Source organism: Oncorhynchus keta, unplaced genomic scaffold, assembly GCF_023373465.1.
Source record: "Oncorhynchus keta strain PuntledgeMale-10-30-2019 unplaced genomic scaffold, Oket_V2 Un_contig_6727_pilon_pilon, whole genome shotgun sequence".
NCBI lineage: Eukaryota > Metazoa > Chordata > Actinopteri > Salmoniformes > Salmonidae > Oncorhynchus > Oncorhynchus keta.
In genome coordinates, this window is record NW_026289025.1 from 4754 (window position 1) to 12521 (window position 7768).

The 7768-nt window shown below is 43.8% G+C and overlaps 1 non-coding gene and 1 pseudogene across 2 annotated transcripts; one reads left to right on the forward strand and one right to left on the reverse strand.

Moving 5' to 3' along the window:
• The first annotated feature begins 401 nt into the window (after nucleotides 1–401).
• LOC127926073 (complement C1q tumor necrosis factor-related protein 5-like) lies at nucleotides 402–7382 on the forward strand (annotated as a pseudogene). The gene is made up of 3 exons (XR_008123220.1): nucleotides 402–535; nucleotides 5820–6064; nucleotides 6186–7382. The product of XR_008123220.1 is annotated as a complement C1q tumor necrosis factor-related protein 5-like (transcript).
• Nucleotides 3521–3601, reverse strand: trnaa-ugc (transfer RNA alanine (anticodon UGC)). The gene has a single exon. It is a non-coding gene; the product is annotated as a tRNA-Ala (tRNA).
• Nucleotides 7383–7768: the final 386 nt, after the last annotated feature.

Here is a 7768-nt window from a genome sequence, read left to right on the forward strand (position 1 = left end):
TGATCTCTCCCACTGTTTATGTTGGGGAAAGAAATTCCTCCAGTGTCGAATCTTAAAATCTGATGTAATCTGCCAACCTTTGTTGACCTCGCTGCACCTACTTTTCCCCCACTCACTCTCGTTCCTCATTTCTCAACCTCTCCCTCACTCTTGTTTGATCCTGATCTTTTTTATTGAAGACTTATTTTCCCCTTTATTATTTGCGCTGGCGAGACTTCAAATATTTCCCTCATACTCGAACTGTTTTTTTCTCTCTCTCTCTCTCTCTCTCTCTCTCTCTCTCTCTCTCTCTCTCTCTCTCTCTCTCTCTCTCTCTCTCTCTCTCTCTCTCTCTCTCTCTCTCTCTCTCTCTCTCTCTCTCTCTCTCTCTCTCTCACACACCCCCTCCTTTCTAATTTGCTTTTATTACCGTTTCCTTTCAAGTCAGAGTTCTCCTTTTTTCCCCCAGACTCTTTGGCTAAAGCATAACTTAGACTGTTTTCACTTCAGCACAAGGCAAAGACTGCAGCTCCTGAGGACTTTTGGACGTTAACTGGTAAACTTTATTTTCACATGATTCCTGATTGAAAATAGTTTTATATATTCACTGTCTGCTGTGAGTAGGTGTGGTTCCACATTATCTACAATAAGGAAAAATATATATTTTCCATTGACAATCTTTTGCTGCTACTCAAACAGTCAGTAAAGGAATGGAGGAATTTATGTTTCACAGGCAACTCATTTTGTTTTGCAAATGCATTGATGAATTCCTGTGTAATTGGAATATACAGTGGGGAGAACAAGTATTTGATACACTGACGATTTTGCAGGTTTTCCTACTTACAAAGCATGTAGAGGTCTGTAATTTTTATCATAGGTACACTTCAACTGTGAGTGACGGAATCTAAAACAAAAATCCAGAAAATCACATTGTATGATTTTTAAGTAATTAATTTGCATTTTATTGCATGACACAAGTATTTGATCACCTATCAATCAGTAATAATTTATTTTTTCTTTAAGAAGCCCTCTTGTTCTCCACCCATTACCTGTATTAACTGCACCTGTTTGAACTCGTTAACTGTATAAAAGACACCTGTCCACAGACTCACTCAAACAGACTCCAACCTCTCCACAATGGCCAAGACCAGAGAGCTGTGTAAGGACATCAGGGATAAAATTGTAGACCTGCACAAGGATGGGATGGGCAACAGGCCAATAGGCAAGCAGCTTGGTGGAGAAGGCAACAACTGTTGGCAACAACTGTTAGAAAATGGAAGAAGTTCAAGATGACGGTCAATCACCCTCGGTCTGGGACTCCATGCAAGATCTCACCTCGTGGGGCATCAATGATCATCAGGAAGGTGAGGGATCAGCCCAGAACTACACGACAGGACCTGGTCAATGACCTGAAGAGAGCTGGGACCACAGTCTCAAAGAAAACCATTAGTAACACACTGCGCCGTCATTAATTAAAATCCTGCAGTGCACACAAGGTCCCCCTGCTCAAGCCAGCGCATGTCCAGGCCCGTCTGAAGTTTGCCAATGACCATTTGGATTGTCCAGAGGAAGAATGGGAGAAGGTCATGTGGTCTGATGAGACAAAATAGAGCTTTTTGGTCTAAACTCCACCTGCCGTGTTTGGAGGAAGAAGAAGGATGAGTACAACCCCAAGAACACCATCCCAACCGTGAAGCATGGAGGTGGAAACATCATTCTTTGGGGATGCTTTTCTGCAAAGGGGACAGGACGACTGCACCGTATTGAGGGGAGGAAGGATGGGCCATGTATCTTGAGACCTTGGCCAACAACCTACTTCCCTCAGTAAGAGCATTGAAGATGGGTCGTGGCTGGGTCTTCCAGCATGACAACGACCCGAAACACACAGCCAGGGCAACTAAGGAGTGGCTCCGCAAGAAGCATCTCAAGGTCCTGGAGTGGCCTAGCCAGTCTCCAGACCTGAACCCAATAGAAAATCTTTGGAGGGAGCTGAAAGTCCGTATTGCCCAGCGACAGCCTCTGAAACCTGAAGGATCTGGAGAAGGTCTGTATGGAGGAGTGGGCCAAAATCCCTGCTGCAGTGTGTGCAAGAACTACAGGAAACGTATGATCTCTGTAATTGCAAACAAAGGTTTCAGTACCAAATATTAAGTTCTGCTTTTCTGATGTACAAATACTTATGTCATGCAATAAAATGCAAATGAATGACTTAAAAATCATGCAATGTGATTTTATGGATTTTTGTTTTAGATTCCGGCTCTCACAGTTGAAGTGTACCTATGATAAAACATTACAGACCTCTACATGCTTTGTAAGTAGGAAAACCTGTAAAATCGTCAGTGTGTCAAATACTTGTTCTCCCCACTGTACATGTTTTATTAAAGTAACAAATAGTATCCTATTCAAATAGTATACATTTTTTCTAACCGGTCGTAGAGCTGCTGCTATCCTCATCAGAAACGTGCTATACTGTGATTCTTTGTGATACTGCCAACATCCCTTCTGTTATTGGATGATTAGTAGCTCAGAAAGTTGCAACAATACATACTGAGGTATTATTGTATTTTGCATATTGTATTCCCACAAAAAAAGGGACTTTGTGGTCAATATAGGGATACAGTGGTCTGCAGCTTCTCAGATTCCAGTGTTTATCCTGTCTGTCTGTTCTTCCTCAGAATGCGGACACGTCTTTCGGCTAGTTTCTCCACAGGCCAGACCTCTGTGCTCGGAACAGGTCTTTAAATGCTGTCATAAAGAATACAGCAGCTGTGGCTGAAATATACCACTGACTCACGACGGCTGCACTGAACTGAAAATAACCTGGAAGACAGGATTTCATATTATCTGGCCTTAAAGTAATACTTGCTTGTAGTGAGCACATTACAGGCTGGAAGTCCTTACTCGAAGATAGTTTTATTAAATGTCTAAAACGGACGTTTGAATATGGGTATATTCTGTGGTAGTAATTTTACATTTTCAACGTGAGCATTCTTTTGTGTGATCAAGTTGCACAGTTCTCTGCTACATGGTTCACTCTTGCTATCAGGAAATGGATTGTGAAGTGCTCTGGAGACATGCCCTGCCGTTCCCCGTGTCTGTTTTCTCAGGCCTTGTGAGACCCGTCCTGTGATGCAGTCCCATGGTAGCCAACAGTGTCCGTCTGTAGACATACTGTCAGTTGCTCACATCTGCCTCCTCTCTCCCAGCACTGCTAAAGGAGGCGGCGGAGACACTCTGTCTCTCACTTCAAAACCCTCAGGCTTACTCACACACAGACGACACAGACAGACACAGACACGATCCCGAACTCACACCAAAGGAAAGCAGGGATTAACACTGAGCTTTTGTTTTGAACAGTGTAAATAATGATTGCTTCCATTCTGGCACTGCTGCTCTCGTGAACATTTAATGTGAAACAGCTGTTTTAAAGAAGCCTACTGACGCCAACAGATATTTAACAGCATCACATTTCAGTAATTAGCATACGCTCTCATCCAGACCAGTAGTGCGTGAATACATTTTCCTATTGTTTTTCCATACTGGTCCCCCGTGGGAATCGAACCCACAACCCTGGCGTTGCAAGCACCATGCTCTACCAACTACCAACTGAGCCACACGGGACTTATATAGGGTATGGTCATAATCTTATTGCCCTTATAGCCTTTTAAAAGTATGATGCCTGTCAGCCATGCAGTGCATTCGGAAGAAATTCAGGCACCTTCACATTTTTCAACATTTTGTTCCGTTACAGCCTTTTTCTAAAATGAATTAAATAAAAATAAATCCTCCAATCTACACACAATACCCATGTGACAAAGTGAAACATATGTTTGAATTATTGCTAATAATTTAAAAATACCTTATTTACATAAGTATTTAGACCCTTTGCAATGAGACGAAATTGAGCAATTGTTGTAAATTCCAATTGATTGCACATGATTTGGAAGGCACACACAGGTCTATAAGGTCCCACAGTTGACGAGTACAAAGTCAGGCAAAAACCAAGCCATGAAGTTGAAGGAATTGTCCATTAGAGCTCCAAGACAGCATTGTGTCGAGGGACAGATCTGGGGAAGGGTACCAAAAATGTCTGCTTCATTGAAGATCCCCAAGAACACAGTGGCCTCCATCATTCTTAAATGGAAGAAGTTTGGAACCACCAAGACTTCCTAGAGCTAGCCAGCCTGAGCGAGCAATCAATGAGCAACAACTGAAGAAGAAAATCAATGAGCAATTAAGGGAAAAAGGCCTGGTCAGGTGACCAAGAACCTGATGGTCACTCTGACAGAGTTCCAGAGTTCCTCTGTGGAGATGGGAGAACCTGCCAGAAGGACAACCATCTCTGTAGCACTCATCAGGCCTTTATGGAAGAGTGGCCAGACGGAAGCTATTCATTAAACTGCACGACAGCCCGCTTGGAGTGTGCCAAAAGGCATCTAAAGACTCTCAGACCATGAGAAACACGATTGTCTGGTCTGATGAAACCAAGCTTGAACTCTTTGGCCTGAATGCCAAGCCTCACATCTGGAGGAAAACTGGCACCATCCCTACGGTGACGCATCATGCTGTGGGGGATGTTTTTCAGTGGCAGGGACTGGGAGACTAGTCAGGATAGAAGAAAAGGTGAACAGAGGAAAGTATAGAGAGATACTTGATGAAAACATGCTCCAGAGCGCTCATGAGCTCAGACTGGGTTGAAGGTTCACTCTAAGCACACAATGACCCTAAGCACACAGCCAAAACAACACAAGAGTGGTTCTGGACAAGTCTCTGAATGTCCTTGAGTGGCTCAGCTAGAGCCCTGACTTGAACCTGATCTCCCCGGAGAGACCTGAGAATAGCTGTGCAGCGATACTCCCCATCCAACCTGACAGTGCTTGAGAGGATCTGCAGAGAAGAATGTAAGAAACTCCCCAAATACAGATGTGCCAAGCTTGTAGCGTCACACAAGAAGATTCGAGGCTGTAATCGCTGCCAAAGGTGCTTCAACAAAGTACTGAGTAAAGGGTCTGAATACCAATGCTAATGTGATATTTCAGTTTATTTTTAATATTGTTGCCCAGATTTCTAAAAACCTGTTTTTGCATTATGGGGTATTGTGTGTAGACAGATACAAAAAAAAAAAGATTGAATCCATTTTAAAATACGGATGGAATGTAACAAAATGTGGAAAGTGAAGGGGTCTGAATACTTTCCGAATGCACTGTAGGTACTGTGTATGCTCTTGTTAACTGTACCGGGGGCCTATACTCTCAAAGGTTTGTGGCCCGTGGTATGAGGCGTCTTATGTTATTTTTAGATGGTTATTCCAGTTCCGTCACTCCCTCTCTCCAGTTGCATGATTTCCCTGGTCATCTGACTCCTCCTCTTAGCTGTGTCCAGTTGAGTGAGAGTCCAAGACCTTTCTCTACACATGTGACCAATGGGAAAGGAGTTGAACGTCTGTATTCACACTACACAAGTCAGTGTAGTCAATAATGTATGTCAATAAGAAAAGCTGATTCAGTCTTTAATATATGACAGCCGTTACACGTTATTTTTCTGCTAGCATTTCATGTCATAATTCTTTGAAGGATATTTCCATTGATTTCAGCACATAGCATTTATGGGTTCAATAGTTTGTGTAATTAGGTTTCCTTGTGATTATGTAACCCTTGCACTGTTGTGCATCTCTCTTTATCTTCAAGAACAAATCAATGAACACCACAGCTATTTATAATCTCACCAGATGAAACACTGAGGATCCCCTGGAAAAGTCATTTCTGGAGAATAGAATATCAAGCAGAAAATATGTTTTTCATTCCTTCATGTTGACAGAGAATGTTTCCTCCTCTACATAGTAGCATTGAAATGACATCACTCCAGCTGTGGCCCCTCCTCCTCCTCCTCCTCCCTGTTCTACTGGTCAACTTCTCCAGCCAACTAGACAACAACAAGATCCCGCCCAGTCTGTGTACGGGACAACCAGGTATCCCAGGTACTCCTGGGGTGCACGGTAGTGCTGGCCAACCAGGAAGAGATGGGAGGGATGGGCGTGATTCTGTCCCTGGGGAGAAGGGAGAGAAGGGAGGCAGGGGAGAGACAGGTACAGTGCACCATACTTTCTACTATATAGATCCATGAGTCTTCCCCTGGTTCAATTGGTTCAATTGTTATTGTATCAACAGTAGTAACAGCATTGTGTTTTTACCCTCTTTTCCCTAAAGGCGAGTCAGGCTTTAGAGGCCTCACTGGAGATCAGGGGAACCCTGGAGATAAAGGAGACAGGGGGCAGTCGGGGAGTGCGCCGTTGCTCCCAAATCAGCCTTCAGCGCCAAGTTATCCGAGGGCCGCACCATGCCCGTGGCGGCGGAAGACGCTGTGCGCTTTGACAAGGTAACGCTAAACGAGCAGGGCGACTTCAACGCGGAAACAGGACGCTTCACCTGCAAAGTGCCCGGCGTCTACTACTTTGCGGTCCACGCCACCGTCTACCGGGCCAGCCTGCAGTTTGACCTGATGAAGAACGGTCTCACAATGGCGTCCTACTTCCAGTTCTATGGGAACTGGCCCAAGCCAGCATCTTTGTCCGGAGGCTCGCTGCTGCACCTCATCCCTGGCGACCAGGTGTGGGTGCAGATGGCATTGGGAGAGTACAGTGGTTTCTACTCCAGCTCCAAGACTGACAGCACTTTCACTGGCTTCCTGGTGTACTCGGACTGGAAAAACTCTGCTGTCTTCGCCAAGGGCGAAGTGGTATAGACATTGCGGGGACCAAGTCTGGTGTTGTGGCTGGAGGGGATCCTCCCCCAGAAAATATTTGAAAACGTTAAACTAATTTACTGTCCTTCTACATGATTCATGGCCTCTCTAGAAGGTTATTAGAAAACTCTGGTTATTGCATAAACACATAAAGCAAGGTTACAGAAATAGCAGTAGGCTATGGCACATACCATACTGATGAGTTGTGACGATGAATCAGGTGAACTGTAGTGCTTTCAGTTGTGCTTCAGGTTAGCCATTTGACTGCTGCTGTGCAATGGTGAATCGTTTTTACAGACCTTCTGACGGTGGCCCTACATGTAATCATTGTTTTTTTGCCTTTACAAACAAGGATGGCCTATGGGGTTTAAATGAGACACGTTGGCTTCTGCAGTCGGCAGGAAGTGTGAAAATAAGAAGGTTGTTGTGGTGGAGGTGTAACGAGGATTCAATAAGGCATCGAACATGTTTGTGAGCTATTTAGGGCTTCCAACCGTGTGACATCACTGACTTGATGTCATGAAACTTAGCCAAGTACTTTGTGCAAAAAAATGAATTGAAAATAATTCAAATCTGAAGCCCTAAAATACTTTCCATCTCAATCTTTTAATTTACGTCTGTGCAACCTTCACTTATGTCACAAATAAAAAATGTAACTTTCATGACTGGCTTTAATACCTAATACTCTGACCAGGTAAGTACATTTATGACAACACAAAAAACAAGGACCAACAACTGAGATGACATCAGTTACTCGGTGCTCAACAAGGACAATATGCCCGGTTCCACGTTAGATATAGCTAGATTCATTATTTAATGACAAGCTGACAGCTATATTCTTTTCTCTTTCTAAGATTGATTTTTTACTATCCAAGAAGACCCCCCAAAAGTGAAAAGAGTATCAAGCGTGGAGTATTTTCCACTGGGGCCCTTGTTGAATTCAGTCTAATGACATCACCAAACATGGGCTCATCTCTTAAAGCAGAACTCACAGTAGGCAGAACTGGTGCCACAGACACCCCACCAGCATTGTTTAAGGCGAGGAGAT